At 37.5% G+C, this 19,252-nt stretch overlaps 1 long non-coding RNA gene across 4 annotated transcripts in view; it reads left to right on the top strand.

Moving 5' to 3' along the window:
• The window catches only part of LOC129659300 (uncharacterized), a 264,145-nt gene that overhangs the window by 125,821 nt on the left and 119,072 nt on the right, over positions 1-19,252 (top strand). Inside the window, exon 4 of one of the 4 annotated variants that reach the window (XR_008717957.1) lies at positions 11,539-11,940. The exons of the other annotated variants lie outside the window; for them this stretch is intronic. This is a non-coding gene — a long non-coding RNA (uncharacterized LOC129659300). Of the gene's footprint in view, positions 1-11,538; positions 11,941-19,252 lie in introns of those variants that run through there. 4 annotated transcript variants of the gene reach the window in all.

Raw genomic sequence — 19,252 nt, 5'->3', positions numbered from 1 at the left:
CCTTTTCCTATTTGGAACCAGTCTGTTGTTCCATGTCCAGTTCTAACTGTTGCTTCCTGACCTGCATACAAATTTCTCAAGAGGCAGATCAGGTGGTCTGGTATTCCCATCTCTTTCAGAATTTTCCACAGTTGATTGTGATCCACACAGTCAATGGCTTTGGCATATTCAATAAAGCAGAAATAGATGTTTTTCTGGAACTCTCTTGCTTTTTCCATGATCCAGAGAATGTTGGCAATTTGATCTCTGGTTCCTCTGCCTTTTCTAAAACCAGCTTGAACATCAGGAAGTTCATGGGTCACATATTGCTGAAGCCTGGCTTGGAAAATTTTGAGCATTTCTTTACTAGCATGTGAGATGAGTGCAATTGTGCGGTAGTTTGAGCATTCTTTGGCATTGCCTTTCTTTGGGATTGGAATGAAAACTGACCTTTTCCAGTCCTGTGGCCACTGCTGAGTTTTCCAAATGTGCTGGCATATTGAGTGCAGCACTTTCACAGCATCATCTTTCAGGATTTGGAATAGCTCAACTGGAATTCCATCACCTCCACTCTGGAACTAACACAAAAAAAGATGTCCTTTTCATCAAAGGGGATTGAAATGCAAACGTAGGAAGTCCAGAGATACCTGGATGAAAGGCAAGTTTGGTCTTGGAGTACAAAATAAAGCAGGGCAAAGGCTAATAGAGTTTAGAAAGAGAATGCACTGGTCATAACAAACACCCTCTTCCAACAACACAAGAGAAGACTCTACATGTGCACATCATCAGATGGTCAACACCGAAATCAGATTGATTATATTCTTTGCAGCCAAAGATGGAGAAGCTCTATACAGTCAGCAAAACAAGACCGGGAGTGGACTGTGGCTTAAACCATGAACTCCTTATTACCAAATCAGACTTAAATTGAATAAAGTAGGGAAAACCACTAGACCATTCCGGTATTACTTAAATCAAACCCCTTACAATTATAGAGTGGAAGTGACAAATAGATTCAAGGGATTAGATCTGATAGATGGATTGCCTGAATAACTATGGACAGAGGTTTGTAACATTGTACAAGAGGCAGTGATCAAGACCATATCCAAGAAAAAGAAATGCTAAAAGGCAAAATGGTTGTCTGGGGAGGCCTTGCAAACAGCTGTGAAAAGAAGAGAAGTGAAAGGCAAAGGAGAAAAGGAAAGATACACCCATTTGAATGCAGAGTTCCAAAGAATAGCAAGGAGAGATAAGAAAGCCTTCCTCAGTGAACAATCCAGAGAAATAGAAAAAAACAATAGAATGGGAAAGACTAGAGATCTCTTCAAGAAAATTAAAGATACCAAGGGAACATTTCATGCAAAGATGGGCACAACAAAGGACAGAAATGGTATGGACCTAACAAAAATGGAAGATATTAAGAAGAGGTGCCAAGAATACACAAAAGAACTAAGAAAAAAAGATCCTAATGTCCCAGATAAACATGATGGTGTGATGTGATCACTCACCTAAAGCCAGACATCTTGGAGTGTAAAGTCAAGTGTGCCATAGGAAGCACCACAGTGAACAAAGCTAGTGGAAAAGTGAATTAGTCACTCAGTCGTGTCCTCATGACCCCATGGACTGTAGCCAGCCTGGCTCTTCCATCCATGGGATTTTCCAGGCAAGAATGCTGGAGTGGGTTGCCATTTCCTTCTCCAGAGGATCTTCCTGACTCAGAGATGGAATCCAGATCCCCTGCATTTCAGGAAGACTCTTCACAGTCTGAGCCACCAGGGAAAGGTAAAGCTAGTGGAGGTGATGGAATTCCAGCTGAGCTATTTCAAATTCTAAAAGATAATGCTGCTAAAGTGCTGCACTCAATATGCCAGCAAATTTGGAAAACACAGCAGTGGAAAAGGTAAGTTCTCGTTCCAGTCCCAAAAAAGGGCAATGCCAACGAATGTTCAAATACTGCATAATCGCACTCATTTCATATCCAAGCAAAGTAATTCTCAAAATTCTCAAAGCCAGCCTTCAACAGTACATGAACTCAGAAATTCCAGATGTTCAACCTGGATTTAGAAAAGGCAGAAGAACCACAGATCAATGGCAACATTCATTGAATGAGAAAAAGCAAGAGAATCCCCAAAAAATATCTACTTCTGTTTCATTGACCATGCTAAAGCTTTTGTCTGTGATACACAACAAGCTGTGGAAAACTATTCAAGAGATGTGAATACCAGACCACCTTACCTGCCTCTTGAGAAACCTGTATGCAAGTTAAGAAGCAACAGTTAAAACTAGACACAGAACAACAGACTGGCTCCAAACTGGGAAAAGAGTACATCAGGGCTGTGTGTTGTCACCCTGCTTATTTAACTTATGTGCAGAGTACATCATTTGAAATGCCAGGCTAGATGAAGCACAAGCTGGAATCAAGATTTCTGTGATAAATATCAAAGTCCTCAGATACGCAGATGATACCACCCTAATGGCAGAAAGTAAAGAGGAACTAAAGAGCCTCTTGATGAAGGTGAAAGAGGAGAGTGAAAGAGCTGGCATAAAACTCAACATTCAAAAAATGAAGATCATGGCATCTGGTCCCATCATTTCATGGCAAATAGATGGGGAAACAGTGAAAACAGTGACAGACTTTATTTTCTTGGGCTCCAAAATCACTGTAGAAGGTGACTGCATCCACAAAATAAAAGACATTTGCTCTTTGGAAGAAAATCTATGACTAAACTAGACATTCTGTTTAAAAACAGAGATATTATTTTGCCAACAAAGGTCCTTATAGTCAGTCAAAGCTATAGTTTTTCCAGTAGCCATGTATGGATGTGAGGGTTGGACCATAAAGAGGGGTGAGTCCCAAGGAATTGATGCTTTTGAACTGTGGTGTTGGAGAAGACTCTTGAGAGTCCCTTGGACTGCATGGAGATCAAACCTGTCAATCCTAAAGGAAATCAGTCCTGAATATTCACTGGAAGGACTGATGCTGAAGCTCCAATATTTTGGCCTCCTAATGTGAAAAGCCAACTCATTAGAAAAGATGCTGATTCTGGGGAAGATCGAAGGCAGAAAAGGATGACAGAGGATGAGATGGTTGGATGGCATCACTGACTTAATGCGAATTTGAGCAAGCTCCTTGAGATGGTGAAGGACAGGGAAACCTGGCATGTTGCAGTCCATGGGATCACAAAGAGTAGGACATGACTGAATGACTGAACAACAACTATAGGTAATAATAGAACAATAAAATGAAATAGCTAAAATCTACATAATTAACATAAAAGAAATCAAGTAGTGAGAAAATGAGTAAAAATGAACAATGGGACAAATAGAAAATAATATAAAATGATAATTTTGACCTCAAACATATAAATAACTAATTAAAATGTAAATAGTTTCAGCATTTTAATCAAAATATAAGGGTAATTAGTTTGGATTAAAAGCAAGATCCAACTATGTATTATCCATAAGAAACCCACTTTAATACAAGACATCTGTAGGTAAAATAAATGTATGAAAACGATATAAAGTACTTACTTTTAAAAAGAACTGCAAAGGCTATATTAATGTCAGACTAATTTCTCTTCTGTTCATACTTCACTGAGAGTTTTGTCAAGAATCACAGTGGTGTTTGGCTAAAGGCTATTTCTGTACCTAAATATGGCCAAAGGATTTTCAACAAAATTTCAAGGGAATTTGAAGAGATAGGTTGGAGTTTTCAACCAATGATGCTGGAACAACTAGATATTCACATCCAACAAAATAAATAAATAAATAAAGCATTTCCCTATCTCAAACTATATACAAATTCAAAATAGATAGTAAATATAACAGTTAAATTCATAATGTGTCTATATGTTAATATTGTGTCCCTGGAACAAGCAAATGTGTTTTTATAGGATAAAAAACAATCATGGATTATTTTAAAAATTGATACATTCACAGAATTACAAATCAAAAACTGCCTTTTGAAAGATACAATTACGAAGATAAAAGGGCCAGCAAATTTGATAACCTAAAAGAAATAGATAAATTTCCATAAATATGCAACTTACCAATGTTAAATCAAGAATAGAAAATGTGACCAGACTAATAAAGAGATTGAATCAGTCATCAGAAACCTACTAACAAACAAAAGTCCAAACATGCTCCTGATTGTATTTTTTTTCAATATTTGTTATTTCTAGTGTGACTTTCATACCTTCAATTATTTAAGTCAAATTTTTTATCTCCTAATTTTGTCAATCTCCTCTTTTCTCTGAATCTCTTTTGGACTTCTGTTTACAAACAACAATGCTAAAGTTTTTAGAGTATAGAAAATTTTCTCAAATCTCCTGCTCTTTCCCCATTTCCTTTTGTGATACATGTTCTTCATCTGTACTTTTCTTAACCCTACCAAATTACTGAATGAGAGAAGCCTCTTTTTTTCCTGTATAATTCTATGTGAGAGGGTATAGTGCTTAGACAATGTTTAGTACTTAGATAGCATTTAGATAGTACTTACTATCTAAATACAAGAAACAAGTGTGTGGTCTTGGATGCTCTGTCACTAAGTCTATTGTGATACCTTCTCTTTAAGTCTCCCTGGGATTTAAAGTCGGTCTTTGACTCAGCAGTTCAGTGAGGCTCACAGTGAAGTAACTGACATCATAGGTTCTGTACTGTGGTCTGAGAATCTCAGCTTTTTTTCCATTCTCCTCACTTCACTTTAGCAGCCCTCTACAGATGTCTGATATTTGGTGATAAATTAGAAATATCAGAAAATAATGAAATGAGATGGTCTCTCAGGTCATGTCCTATTCTTTGTGACCCCATGGACTATAGTCTGCCAGACTTCTGTCCATGGAATTCTCCAGGCAAGAATATGACATAGAGTTTTCACTCATATTTGAAATATATGAAAACAGAGAATTACAGTTGAATATTCAGGTGTTTCAGAATAATTCACAATTTGGAAACATGAGGACAGACACTCAGATGCCTGATTAAAAAAACAATTAATCTGGCCTTGTATCAGCCAGAGTAAGTGTTTCAATATTCTGTTATTTTTCTTAAGCATATATTAAAACTACATCCTTGTGAATATATCCTTTATTTTAGGAATGAAAAGTCAGTGTCCTTAAATGTTGGCACTTTGATTAGTATTCTTGTTAGCATACTTGAGGAAAAATGTATTTATTAAAATTATTATAAAAATGTAAATGATTTGTATTTAGTTTTAATCAGTTAGACCCTAGCTTATACATTAAAGGGGAAGAGTTATTTTTTTCTCTACTAGTAAGTGATGGTTATTCCTCAGATGTGGGACAGGAAGCTCCCACAATATCTGTTAGATCTGATTAGCTACTGCTAAGTCACTTCAGTTGTGTCCGACTCTGTGTGACCCCATAGATGGCAGCGCACCAGGCTCCCCCGTCCCTGGGATTCTCCAGGCAAGAACATTGGAGTGGGTTGCCATTTCCTTCTCCAATGCATGAAAGTGAAAAGTGAAAGTGAAGTCCCTCAGTTGTGTCCAACTTAGCGACCCCATGGCCTGCAGCCTACCAGGCTCCTCTGTCCATGGGATTTTCCAGGCAAGAGTACTGGAGTGGGGTGCCATTGCCTTCTCTGAAATACGACATCAAGAGATAGATCAAACTAGAAATTGTGGTGGAAACCACTGGGTTTTGTGTTCAATTTGTCTTTCCTGCCTACTGCCCATACTTTTATAAGTGTAGGCTCAAGGCAACCTTGTTTCATCAGACTTCAGCTTACTTATGAAGAATGCAAACCTGATCAAACCTGGGCTGATCAAATATTCATTCCCATGATTCTGGAATTAATTGAATAGAGCAGATGTAACCTGGCAGGCTACAGTCCATGGGATCGCAAAGAGTTGGACATGACTGAGCAACTGAGCACACACACACACAAGCTCAGGAGCAGTGATAAAGCTGTTTACTTGCATGTACAATGAAGATCTACAGAGAGAACAAAAATGAGAGATGGAGAAAAATATTCCCTGGATTGCTAGAGTGTTCTATTTCTTGTTTTTTTTTTTTTTTTTTTTTTTCCCCTTCCTATAGTCCAGATAGAAACTGAACTTTGGGTTACTTGAGAGCCCAATATTTCTTTATAAATGATGACTGCCTTATATTGATAATAATATACTCCCAATGCTTTTATTTCTATTCATTTTCCTTTTGCATCATTCTGTTGCTACTTCTTTAAACCGGTAGAAGTTAGTTCTTGTCCACCAGAATCCTAATTAATATGATATCCACACAATTTGAGGACACATAAAATGAAGTAACTTGTTACTTTTGCTAAGCAAAGGAATACACAACAACAAAAGGCACTACAAAGCAATTTATAGATTTACATTTGAGTATTTCTCTGGTAAGAACAGATTTGGGCAGAGGACAGGAGAGAAATACAACCTAATTATTTTTACAAGCACAAATTTGTTCTGCTTATATAAGTCAGAACCAATGATTCACGAGCGTACATGATTCAAATGAATTTATTATTATAAAGTAATATTGACTCGTGTTCTAAGTCCAATTGTAGAAGAGCAGATTTTGTGTGAGTTGTAATACTGTATTTACTCCCACTCCCTGCCCTCTAGGACCAAGGCTACTGTAGTCCTTGAAAAGCCATGTATGGGACCCACATCTACCCCTTTATGTTGAAGTAGAGGAAAGACTTCTCTGTTACTGTAGCGGTAAAGGGCTGTCTAGGTTTTGTGCTATTTTTCTGGGATGTCCAGGAATCCATCAGATTTCCTCAGGAGTATTCACATACAGTGGTAGGAATGTGATAACCTCAGGAGTTCAGTTCTGTCTCTCAGTCATATCAGACTCTTTGTGACCCCATGGACTGCAGCATTCCAGGCTTCCCTGTCCACCACCAACTCCCGGAGCTTGCTCAAACTTATGTCCATCAAGTCAGTGATGCCATCCAAACATTTCATCCTCTGTCATCCCCTTTTCCTCCTGCCTTCAATCTTTCCCAGCATCAGGGTCTTTTCCAAGGAGTCAGTTCTTTGTATCAAGTGGCCAAAGTATTGGAGTTTCAGCTTCAGCATCAGTCCTTCCAATTAATATTCAGAACTCATTTCCTTTAGCATGGACTGGTTTGATCTCCTTGCAGTCCAAGGACTCTCAAGAGTCTTCTTCAACAACACAGTTTAAAAGCATCAATTCTTCAGCACTCACCCCTGTTTATGGTTCAACCCTCACATCCATACATGACTACTGGAAAAACCATAGCTTGGACTCGATGGACCTTTGTCAGCAAAGTGATGTCTCTGCTTTTTAATAGGCTGTCTAGGATCATCATAGCTTTCCTTCCAAGGAGCAAGCCTCTTTTAATTTCATGGCTGCATTCACTGTTCTTAGTGATTTTGGAGCCCAAGAAAATAAAGTCTGTCACTGTTTCCATTGTTTCCCTATCTATTTGCCATGAAGTGCCATGAAGTGATGGGAACCTCAAGAGAACCTCTCTTAAGACTCCTTTTGTGTCAGAGCTGAAGCCTTCCCTTTACAAATTTCTTCTGAGAGAGATAGCACAAGATTTTTTGTAATTTTCCATGGATTAAGCCATCATAGTTCTTTGATGAGTCCCAGTACTGATTGTAGAGTTATCATCTTTTTGAGTAGCTGATGAAAATGTCTCCCATGTGCTCCTATTCTTCAGTCTTGTCCATTTCAATGACTTTCTGGGAAGAGGCTGCAGTTCTGTGATGAGCTTTGATGACATGCTTCAGTCACCTTATACTTATTCATTTGTGCATGGAGAGAAATGGTCTCTTGAATTTTATTTACACAAATCTCCAGAGGCATCTCATATAGTTCCAACAGTAATCAGACTTTCCTTTCAACTTTTAATCAGCCATATCAGGCCCATATATTATGATATGCCCTATCAATTACCCAAAACTTCATTTGTTCCTTTGATCCTGCAGGTCTGTTATCAGCCAGCCAATTACCTTCACCTGTCTTGTAATTTCATATATTGTTTCCCTTCAGTAAACCAGAGTGTCTATTTAAATTCTATGTGAATCCTGATACTTCAGATTTATAGTGTATCTTAAGATGGTGTTAAATTTTTATCTCTACCAATTTTTTCACAAAGGAATTTCCACTTTAGGCCTTCTGGTTAAGAATTTTTCCTTACAGGCCACCTCTAACTTCATTACCTGTCTTAAACAATTTGACTGCTTATCTTTTTGCTCATTTAGTCCCTCTTATTCTGTAACAGTTCTCAATATCCTACTATTTTGCAGAGATACATGTTTATTGCCTGTATTAGTATTGGGTAAGTTCTATTTATATGACAACAGCAACTGTAACAATAGCAACAACAAAAACCCACATAAAATTCCTTCCATGTTTTAGGTCAAGTTAATTTCCCATTGTATCCTGTGGGTATTTAATTACTTAGATACTTATAGAATCAAGTGTGACTATTTTAGTGTTGGAATAAGAACATTTAGTATTCTCAGTCTGCAGTATAGGGAGGCAGAATGCCATGTGAAATAAGGTTTATTTCTGATTGTGCTTATTACAAATATAAGTACATATGTAAAGACTTGGCAAATATGTATTAAATAAATCCACAAATGAACCAGTTGTGGAAACTGGTTCATTTTGAAAACCAGTTGCAATTAATATTTAAAGTAATTAATGAATCAGTTGCTTAATAAATATGCCAAATATAAAGCAAGTTATAAGGGCAAATTTGTTACCTGTCTAGCTATTTTTAAAGTGTGTATTTTTAGTATTGAATATTTGGTTTTTTAGTATTGAATATTTGGTATCTGAAATTAACTGGATTTGTTTTTCAGTTTTTCTTAGTTTTTGGATGAACTGACCTTCCTTGTGATGTTGTGGCAGTTGTCTCTGCACACTTTAAGTATGCTGGATGGTATTAGATTGTAGGCCCAGTGTACTTAGGGTTGGGTAGGTTGTGTACTGCACGTTTCCACAGGTACCACATTCCTATAATCTATGTTTGTACCCCTCTCAGAAGCGTGCATTATACAACCAGTGTGGCTTTATGTAGTAATTCTGGCCTGAAGCTTAAACAATAAATAATTTTAAGACATGAAAATAGAGTGCTACTCTCTGATACCACCTAATGACCATTGGATGCTTCAAGTTACTGAAATACTGATTAGTGTGGATTTTCTCTTTCAGATTTTAACTAACTTTCTTTATGCTCATGAGATCAAATAGTTTGATAGAAAGAGACTGACACATAGACCAATTTGTGCACCTTGGTTCCCTGGGAAACCAGGCTAAGAAGTTTTCTTGGCACATCTTGGTTTCCTATAATGAGGGCCAGTGTAAAAATTTAAATGCCACAATGTAACCTATAAATCCCAAGAAATCATTATTTTATGACAATTAAATGCACTTTTGCAGATACCCAGATTAGAAAGCATTTCAGATAATTGCATGAATCTAAATGATTTTTGAGGTCTTTCTTGTGTGTGTGTGTGTGTGTGTGGTTTTTTATTTACCAGATTAAAAAAAGAACATGTGTGAAGATTGATGTATAGGTTTTGGGCAGCTATCAGTAATAAAAAAAGTTTCCCAAGATATGGATGTTCAAGAAACTAGCTTTTAAAAGTGCATATTATAAATTAATTGTTTCTATAAAGCTTATAATCAAATTCTTGGCTACTTATTAGTTGTTGTAGTAACACATATTGCAATATTGAATTTCTTTCTTTCAAAGCTTTTTGCTGTAATTTATTTACTTCTTTATTTAACAGATAACTTGATAAGAATTGCTTGAATAGCAAACATTTGTTCATTATTTGGTAAAACAGAAGTTTTGGAAGCAAAGTTTCCAAATACAGCACATAACAAGTTACATACTTCCTTTATAAACTTTCCTTTATTTACATTGTGTTTCCTAAAGCATTAATGTATGTTATCAATCTAAGGTTAATATTTCTTTTTGCACATTTCCGTACTTTAAGCAGACATGGATTTGCAAAGTGTGTCTCAACCACAGATATTTATGGAGGGCTCTGAATGCAGACGTAATGGGAACAAGTATTTGTTGCCTAGTGTATCTTTTAGGATTTTGGCTATTCTGTAGACTAATCTGATTTAAGTCATTTTTGTGTTTAGACACAAAGGATTCTCTTTCAATAGCAAAAACATTGGAGAAGGCAATGGCACCCGACTCCGGTACTCTTGCCTGGAAAAATCCCATGGACAGAGGAGCCTGGTGGGCTACAGTCCTCGGGGTCGCTAAGAATCAGACACGACTGAACGACTTCACTTTCATTTTTCACTTTCATGCATTGGAGAAGGAAATGGCAACCCACTCCAGTGTTCTTGCCTGGAGAATCCCAGGGACGGGGGAGCCTGGTGGGCTGCCATCTATGGGGTCGCACAGAGTCGGACACGACTGAAGCGACTTAGCAGCAGCAGCAGCAGCAAAAACATTATAGGAAACCTAAGGCATGCTGTAATTAGCTACAGACAATGCAAAGAACTTTCAACATGGCAATGAAAGCATTTATATCTAGTTAAAACTAGACACTGAGTAATTTGGCATTAGCTATGTAAGTGTTTATGACATGTCCGATTGAACATATTAGACTCATTCTTGCCCCAGGACTGTTAACTAACTCTGCCTTGCGGTATATAAAAATAACATGAAAAGGCATATTAGGAACCTCCCATGATGTTCAGCTCTCAGGAAGTCAGAACAAAGTATATACTGTTCCTAGGCTGTTTGTCTTTATCTGCCATAATGTAGAGGAATTTGTCAAAGTTCTAATGCTACTGAAGCAAGGTGGAAAAGATTAATGGATGACATGGAATTTTGCAAGAAAAGCCTTCTAATATCTCAAGATGATGACGGCTGCATGGGTCTATATATCCTAACATTTATTCCCAAAATAATGCAGAATTACAAAAATGAAAAATTACACAAAACATGCGCTCAGCATAATTTAAATACAGATGATGCCCAAGTTTTAATATTATGGTTGGTATAAAAAAAAAAAAAAAAGTGAAAAGGATGAACCCTGGATTTTGTGTCCTGTCAAAGTGTACTTAAAATGTCACAGATATAGAAAAACAATTTTAACATGTAAGAATCTAGGAAATTTTTCCCCATTAGCCTTTCTTGAGGGATCTAATAAAGGAAATGATATATTCGGTCAGAATTGGCTGCAAAAACAGCAAAAGTTCTGTTGGTGAGCATGTTTATATAAACAAACCCAAAAAAAGATCTAAGACTATAGGAAGAGATGAGAATGAGGGAGAAAGACTAACCCATAAACATTTTATCTTGTAAAATACTTGCGACAAAAATTAAGGATATATTAGATCACAAAGAAATTATAAGTGCATTCCATAAAGTAGAAATATTATAGGGGCTTCCCTAAGGGTACAGTGGATAGGAAAGTGAAAGTTGCTCATTTGTGTCCAACTCTTTGGGACCCCATGGACTATACAGTCCATGGAATTCTCCAGGCCAGAATACTGGAATGGGCAGCCGTTCCCTTCTCCAGGGGATCTTCCCAACCCAGGGACTAAACCCAGGTCTCCCACATTGCAGGCGGATTCTTTACCAGCTGAGCCACAAGGGAAGCTCAAGAATACTGGAGTGGGTAGCCTGTCGTTCATCCAGCGGAATCTTTCTGACCCAAGAATCCAACCCAGGTCTCCTGCATTGCAGGCAGACTCTTTACCAACTGAGCTATCAGGGAAGCCCCAGTCAGTGAATACATTTAAGCCCCTGGTGCAGGAAGCTTCCACATGCTGCAAAGCAACTAAGCCTGCGCGCCACAACTACAGAGCCCACACTCGAAAACTGGCATGCTGCAACTGCTGAAGCCCTCATACCCAGAGCCTGTGTTTCACAATAAGAGAAGCTACCCACAATGAGAAGCCCACGAACCATAAAGAGTAGCCCTTGCTTGCCATAGGAAGAGAAAGTCCACACAAAGCAATGAAGATCTAGCACAGCCAAAAATAAAATAAATAAAAAATTTTAAAAAGTAGAAATATCATAAAGACTGCACACTGGGATGATCCAGAGGGATGGTAAGGGGAGGGAATTGGGAGGGGGGTTCAGGATGGGGAACATGTGTACACCCGTGGCGGATTCATGTTGATGTATGGCAAAAGCAATATAATATTGTAAAGTAATTAGCCTCCAATTAAAATAAATAAATTTATATTAAAAAAAGACTACATTTGTATCATAATGTAATAAAATCAGAAATTTTTAAGAAGCAAAATACATAAAGGCTCTCCCACTTAAAATTTTTAAATAAGGAATCATTAGTTGAAAAGGAGTCATGAGCTGAAGTGACAGAATTTTTTAAAAAATGAACCACTACATACCTGAGAAATTAATAGTAATTTTAGGAAATACATCTTATTAAACAATTTTATTAGTAAAAATCAAGTATTAAAAATTAATTAAATATCCAGCTCAAAAAGAAAAATAATAACAAGACAAACTAAAAATATAAGAAAGGAAGCAATAAATATAAAAGCAGAATTTAAGGAAGTAGAGAACAGAAAAAAATGGTTGATCTATTTAGTTAATAAAAAGTATTCTTTTAATTTAAAAAAATATACATGTTACTAGATAACTTGATAAAGAAAAGAAGGAGCAAATATGCAAAGAAGAAATATCAAGGGAGAGGTAACCTTGATATTTACCAATAAAGGTTACCAATAAAGGTAACCTTTATGGCAATAAAAGAATGTTAAAATCATATGGAAAAATCAACATAAAAGAGTAGATAAGACAAGATTATAAAAGCAAAACTAGGAGTAAGTTTAGCCTCACCAGACATTGAAGTATACTATTTTTTGTGTGCATTTCTGTTTTATTTCCATAAAACAATTTTGGTGTTTTAATTTTTTTTTTATTTGGAGGATAATTGGTTTACAATGTGGTGTTAGTTTCTGCTGTAAAGTATACTATTAAGGTACAAAATGAAATTAAGGTGGTACTGGCAGATTAATAGACAAAGGGGCCAGTGAAATAGGATTAAAAGTTTTGAAACTTTTATGTATATGAAAATGTAGTAAGTGATGAAAGTGGCGTCTCTATTCACTGGAATAATAATGGACTCAAGGAAATGGTGGTGGAAAATGGGTAGCCTTCCCTCATAGCTCAGTTGGTAAAGAATCTGCCTGCAATGCAGGAGACCTGGGTTCGATTCCTGGGTTGGGAAGCCCCTGGAGAAGGAACTGGCAACCCACTCCAGTATTCTTGCCTAGAGAATCCCCATGGACAGAGGAGCCTGGCAGGCTACAGTCCACGAGGTTGCAAGAGTCAGACACAACTTAGCGACTAAACCACCACCACCACCACCACCATTCACAGGAAGAAGCTTCAATTGGATCAGAGATCTAAATGTAAAATATGTAATCATACAAATTTTAGAAGAAAAGATGAGTCAATTCCTTTTTAACTTCTGTCTGCGAAAGACTTTCCATGTTTCAAAATTCAAAGGCAGTAAAATAAAGATTGAAAAATTTAACTACAAAAATACAAAATATTTTCACCACAAAATTAAGGGAAATGCTATCTAATGATGGGGGGCGGACTTTGAGAGAATAGCATTGAAACATGTATATTATCATAAGTCCAGGTTCAATGCATGAGACAGGGTGCTCAGGACTGATGCACTGGGATGACCCTGAGGGGTGGGATGGGGAGGGAGGTGCAAGGGGGCTTCAGAATGGGGAACACATGTACCCCCATGGCTGATTCATGTCAATGTATGACAAAAACCACCACAATATTGTAAAGTAATTTGCCTCCAATTAAAATAAATTAATTAATTTTTTAAATAGTCAAAGAATACTGACCAACTGGCTGAGAAGGTATTTTCTACTTAACTGAGAAAAAGGGCTAATCTAATATATAAATAATGCTCTAAAACTGAGGGACAAAAATCCAAACCCACTGGAAAAAGAGAAAAATGTTACCAGACAATTCCCAAAATATTACACATGTATAGAAAAATGTCCATTAAATATGTAACAATGTTTGAAAGTAAAAGTGAAAGCCGCTAGGTTGTGTCTGAGTCTTTGCGACCCCATGGACTATACAGTCCATGGAATTCTCCAGGCCAGAATGCTGGAGTGGGTAGCCTTTTGCTTCTCCAGGGGATCTTCCCAACCCAGGGATCGAACCCAGGTCCCCCACATTGCAGCCAGTCTGTGGTTCCATGTCTGGTTCTATTGTTTCTTGACCTGCATACAAGTTTCTCAGGAGGCATGTAAGGTGATAATAGGATTAGCACCATTATAAAAGAGACCTCAAGAAAGTGACCTTGTCCCATTTGCCAAGCAAGGAGACAGAAGATAGCTGCCTATGAATCAGAACCTGGACCTTCCGTAGATGCTAAACTGCCGATACCTTAAACTTGGACTTCCAAGATTCCAAAGCTGAGAAATAAATTTCTGTTGCTTATAAGCCAACCATGCTGTGGCATTAAGAGTCAGAATAGACTGAGACAGAATTTGGTGCTGAGAACTAGGGTGCTGCTTTAACAAATACCTGAAAATGGTGGAAGTGGCTTTGGAACTGGGTTGTAAGGAGAGGGTGAAAATAAAGGACTCTTAGGACAACTCTGGTGAGAGCTCAGGAAGAAAAGAGGAGAGTTGTAGAGAAAGCCTCATGGTAGAGAATGCTTCAGCATCCTACCTCAACAGAATATTGGTAGCAATAAGGACAGTAAAACCCACTCTGAAGCGGTTTCAGACAGAAATGATGAACATGTTATTGGTGAGTGGAGGAAAGGCCATCCTTATTATAAAGTGACAAGGAAATTGGCTGAATCTTGTTAATGTCCTAGTGTTTAATGGGGAGTAGAACTTGTAAATGATGAAATTGGATATTTAGCTGAAGAAATTTCTAGCAAGTATTAAAATTGCATCTAAGCAAAGTATTGAGGTAAAGTCTCCTGAGTGCTTAGAGTAAATTGCAAGAAGAGAGAAATGATTTGAAGATGAAATTGAAAAAGAATGTAAATATTTAGAAAACTTTCAGCCTATGTTGTAAAAGATGAGAAATCTTTGGGAAACAACACTGTGGGTGTGGCCTTAGTGCAAAAGAGTGTCCATAGTGTGGTACTGTTTATATAAAAAAAAAGATATAGAAGAAATGTGTGTGTGTGTGTGTGTGTGTGTGTATGTGTGTGTGTGTGTATTGGGTCATTTATACAAAATACAAAGAGTAACCAGACACTAGTGCATTATCTACAGAGGTTGAGTGGAAACTGTGTGGAAAGAATGGTGAGTGGGAATGAGGCATAAAAGATGAGGGAGGCATAAATACACCTTAAAAAAAAAAAGTTCTGTTGGTTTAAGTAATGGTGATTCTTCACATATCCCTAAACATAAATAATTAAAATTCAGTAGACTTTTAATTGGGGGTGGAACCGAAGACAAAATATGAAGAGTAACACACTAAATCTGATCAAGTACTACAAATGAAATTAATGACCACACTAAACACTGTGGGAAGAAAACAACCAACCTAAGTTACTTCAGGACAGCATTTTAATTATATACTTTGAGGCTAAAGATTAAAAAAAAAAAACTGTGAACAAACATAATGCTTTTATACTCATTAAATAACTGTGCATCAATATATCATAAGTATATTAAACAAATAAATACTATACAAATATTAAATTCATTTTTCATAGAGCTGTGGATGCCAATTCTGAAGCTATATTTTTAATTTTTTATTTTATATTGGAGTATAGCTGATTATGAATCTACTTTGTATTATTAAAACTGAACAAATAGGTACATATATTGTTAATACTTAGATGTGGATGTCTCATTTAAAGGAGGGAAGTAAGGAAAGTAAGTAAGGAAACAGGGAAGGTTAGAAATAACCACCTGCTCTATGTGTGTATGTCTTTCTTTGTATATATATTATATATGCATGGATATATAGAGTGAAATATAGATGCATTATATATGTGCATACATGATACAGGCATGTACATATATGTATAAAGACTACATTTCTCTATATATAGATAAGTATTATTTTATCCTTAATAATAAAAACAGTTATTGAGATGACCTAAAATAACATTATGAAATAAATGAAAGGTAATTAATAGTTATATTTATCATTGAAAGATAACTAGCAATAGAATGGGAAAGACTAGAGATCTTTTCAAGAAAATTAGAGCTAGCAAGGGAACATTTCATGCAAAGATGGGCACAATAAAGAACAAAAGCAGTATGAACCTGACAGAAGCATAAAATGAAGACGAGGCAAGAAAACACAGAAGAACTATACAAAAAAGATTGTAATGACCCAGATAACCACGACTGTGTGATCACTCACCTAGAGCCAGATATCCTGAAGTGAAAAGTCAAGTGGGCCCTAGGAAGCATTACTACAAACAAAGCTGGTGGAGCTGATGAAATTCCAGCTGAGCTATTTCAAATCCTAAAAGATGATGCTGTGAAAATGCTGCACTCACTATGCTGACAAATCTGGAAAACTCAGCAGTAACCACAGGACTGGAAAAGGTCGGTTTTTATTCTAATCCCAAAGAAAGGCAGTGCCAAAGATAGTCCAAGCTACTGCACAATTGCAATCATTTCACAAGCTAGCACAGTAATGCTCAAAATTCTCCAAGCTAGGCTTCAACAGTATGTGAACCGATCACTTCCAGATGTTCAAACTGGATTTAGCAAAGGAAGAAGAACCAGAGATCAAATTGCCAGCATCCATTGGATCATAAAAAGCAAGAGAATTTCAGAAAAACATCTGCTTCATTGATTACACTAAAGCCTTTGACTGTGTGGATCACAATAAACTGTGGAAAATTCTTCAAGAGAACATGAGTTTGAGCAAGCTCTGGGAGATGGTGAAGGACAGGGAGGCCTTGCGTGCTACAGTCCATGGGGTTGTAGATTCAGACACAACTGAGTGAGTGAACAACACTACTTCATAATTATACCACTCTCTTTCATGGTCAACATGGTGGCAGTATATTGAACTGGAGAATACATTTATGGAAAATGTGTTTACATGTAATCCTTTCACTAATTGTAAGGCAATAGCTTATACTCAGTTGAACAACCCTCATGGGAAGGTGTCTCCTGTGGCATGCCAAAGACCCTCACAGTTCTATTCGGGATAGAGAACTGCTCACAAGAAATGAGGAGGAAACTCTTTCCTGCTTGGACAAAAGAGTCACTGAAGTCTTCTGATAAGAAAGGGCATCCATAGACCCCTCTGGGAAACCACTGTGAGTTTAGTTGGCATGAGTCCACAGCAATGGCTGAGACAGGAGGTCCTTGCAGATCAAACCTACATTTGGTAAAAATGCCTTAACATGAAGTTACTACTAAAAAGAGCTACCTGCTTAGAGAACTGGGTCAGCAAAGACATTACATCTGTCATGAGCATGTGGCACTTAGACTAGGACTCAGCCTTCAGTAGTTGTAGAGGCATCACACCTTCCCTGTGAAATAAGGGGACAATTTGGTAAATCAACTGATGCCATTCAATCTGAATCAGCACACTGAATTCTTGGAATAATTTAGATGAAGACATCTCAAGAGGGAGATATTGGTATTTCTGCAAATATTGACAAATTTTTATTTGAGCAACTAATTGGAAAAATTTATATCTGCATTGTCAGGCTAAGATCTGGAGCACGTCACAGCAGAATCACACAGGTTGAACTATACAGTGTATCTAGTGGTAAGTCGTAAGTGTATCTGTGGTAATAAACCACAGTTTATTCTGTGGGTGAATCATTTAGCCAAAGAGTTGCTAGCCCGATATCTTCTCACTAACTCCAGTCCTTTTCTTAACGTTTTCCTGTCTTCAGTTTTTGGACCCACGTGATACACATGTGTAATTTGTTGTACTGATTCACAATGGAAGTGATTGGTTTCTGAAATCAATCAAGAAATCAGCAACAAACTTTCTTAAAAGAATTCTTTAAAGTTCAGTCTATGTGGCTAAACTGGAGCTTAAAAAAATCTGTTTCTATCAATACGTGGTTGTTTCTAAATGTCTCTGCATGTCCTTGCAGTGTCAAAACAATCGAAGAGAAATCACATCTAGGTAAACATGATATTCTCTGCTCCAGGTGCTTTCTAGAAAACTGAGAGGTATTCTGTGAGAGCATGAATGTCTTCTGAGTGGTACTCTTACTCATTATATGATAGAACATAGTCTTTGGAATTAGAAGGAACTGAATTTCAATCTCATCTTTCCTACTTAGCAGACCTTCAGAAAGTTATTAGCTTCTCTCAGCCTTAGTTTTCTGATCTATAAAATAAAATGATTATGTTTTTTCTCATAAGGTTAGTGTGAACATTGAATAATAGAATGTGTCTGAGGTAGGCAGAAAAATTGCCCTCCCAAGATGTGCATGTTATTCAGAAAATGAAGATCATGGCATCCGGTCCCACCACTTCATGGGAAATAGATGAGGAAACAGTGGAAACAGTGTCAGACTTTATTTTTCTGGGCTCCAAAATCACTGCAGATGGTGACTGCAGCCATGAAATTAAAAGACGCTTACTCCTTGGAAGGAAAGTTATGACCAACCTAGATAGCATATTCAAAAGCAGAGACATTACTTTGCCAACAAAGGTTCGTCTAGTCAAGGCTATGGTTTTTCCTGTGGTCATGTATGGATGTGAGAGTTGGACTGTGAAGAAAGCTGAGCACCGAAGAATTGATGCTTTTGAACTGTGGTGTTGGAGAAGACTCTTGAGAGTCCCTTGGACTGCAAGGAGATCCAAACAGTCCATTCTGAAGGAGATCAGGTCTGGGATTTCTTTGGAAGGAATGATGCTAAAGCTGAAACTCCAGTACTTTGGCCACCTCATGCGAAGAGCTGACTCATTGGAAAAGACTCTGATGCTGGGAGGGATTGGGGGCAAGAGGAGAAGGGGACAACAGAGGATGAGATGGCTGGATGGCATCACTGACTCGATGGACGTGAGTCTGGGTGAACTCCGGGAGTTGGTGATGGACAGGGAGGCCTGGCATGCTGCGATTCATGGGGTCGCAAAGAGTTGGACGCGACTGAGCGACTGAACTGAAGTGAACTGACTGATGATATATGTTAGGTTACATAGCAAAGGGGAATTAAGGTGCCAGATGGAATTACTATTACTACTCTGCTTGCCTTAGAATGGAGAGATTACCCTGAATTATCTGGGTAAACCCAGGGTCATCACATGCATGTGTATTCAGTTGCTCAGTTATGTCTGACCCTGTGATCCCATAAGCTGTAGCCCTCGGG

This window comes from Bubalus kerabau, chromosome 1 (assembly GCF_029407905.1).
Source record: "Bubalus kerabau isolate K-KA32 ecotype Philippines breed swamp buffalo chromosome 1, PCC_UOA_SB_1v2, whole genome shotgun sequence".
In the NCBI taxonomy this organism is placed as follows: Eukaryota; Metazoa; Chordata; class Mammalia; order Artiodactyla; family Bovidae; genus Bubalus; species Bubalus kerabau.
This window is presented reverse-complemented; position numbering and strand designations above follow the sequence as displayed.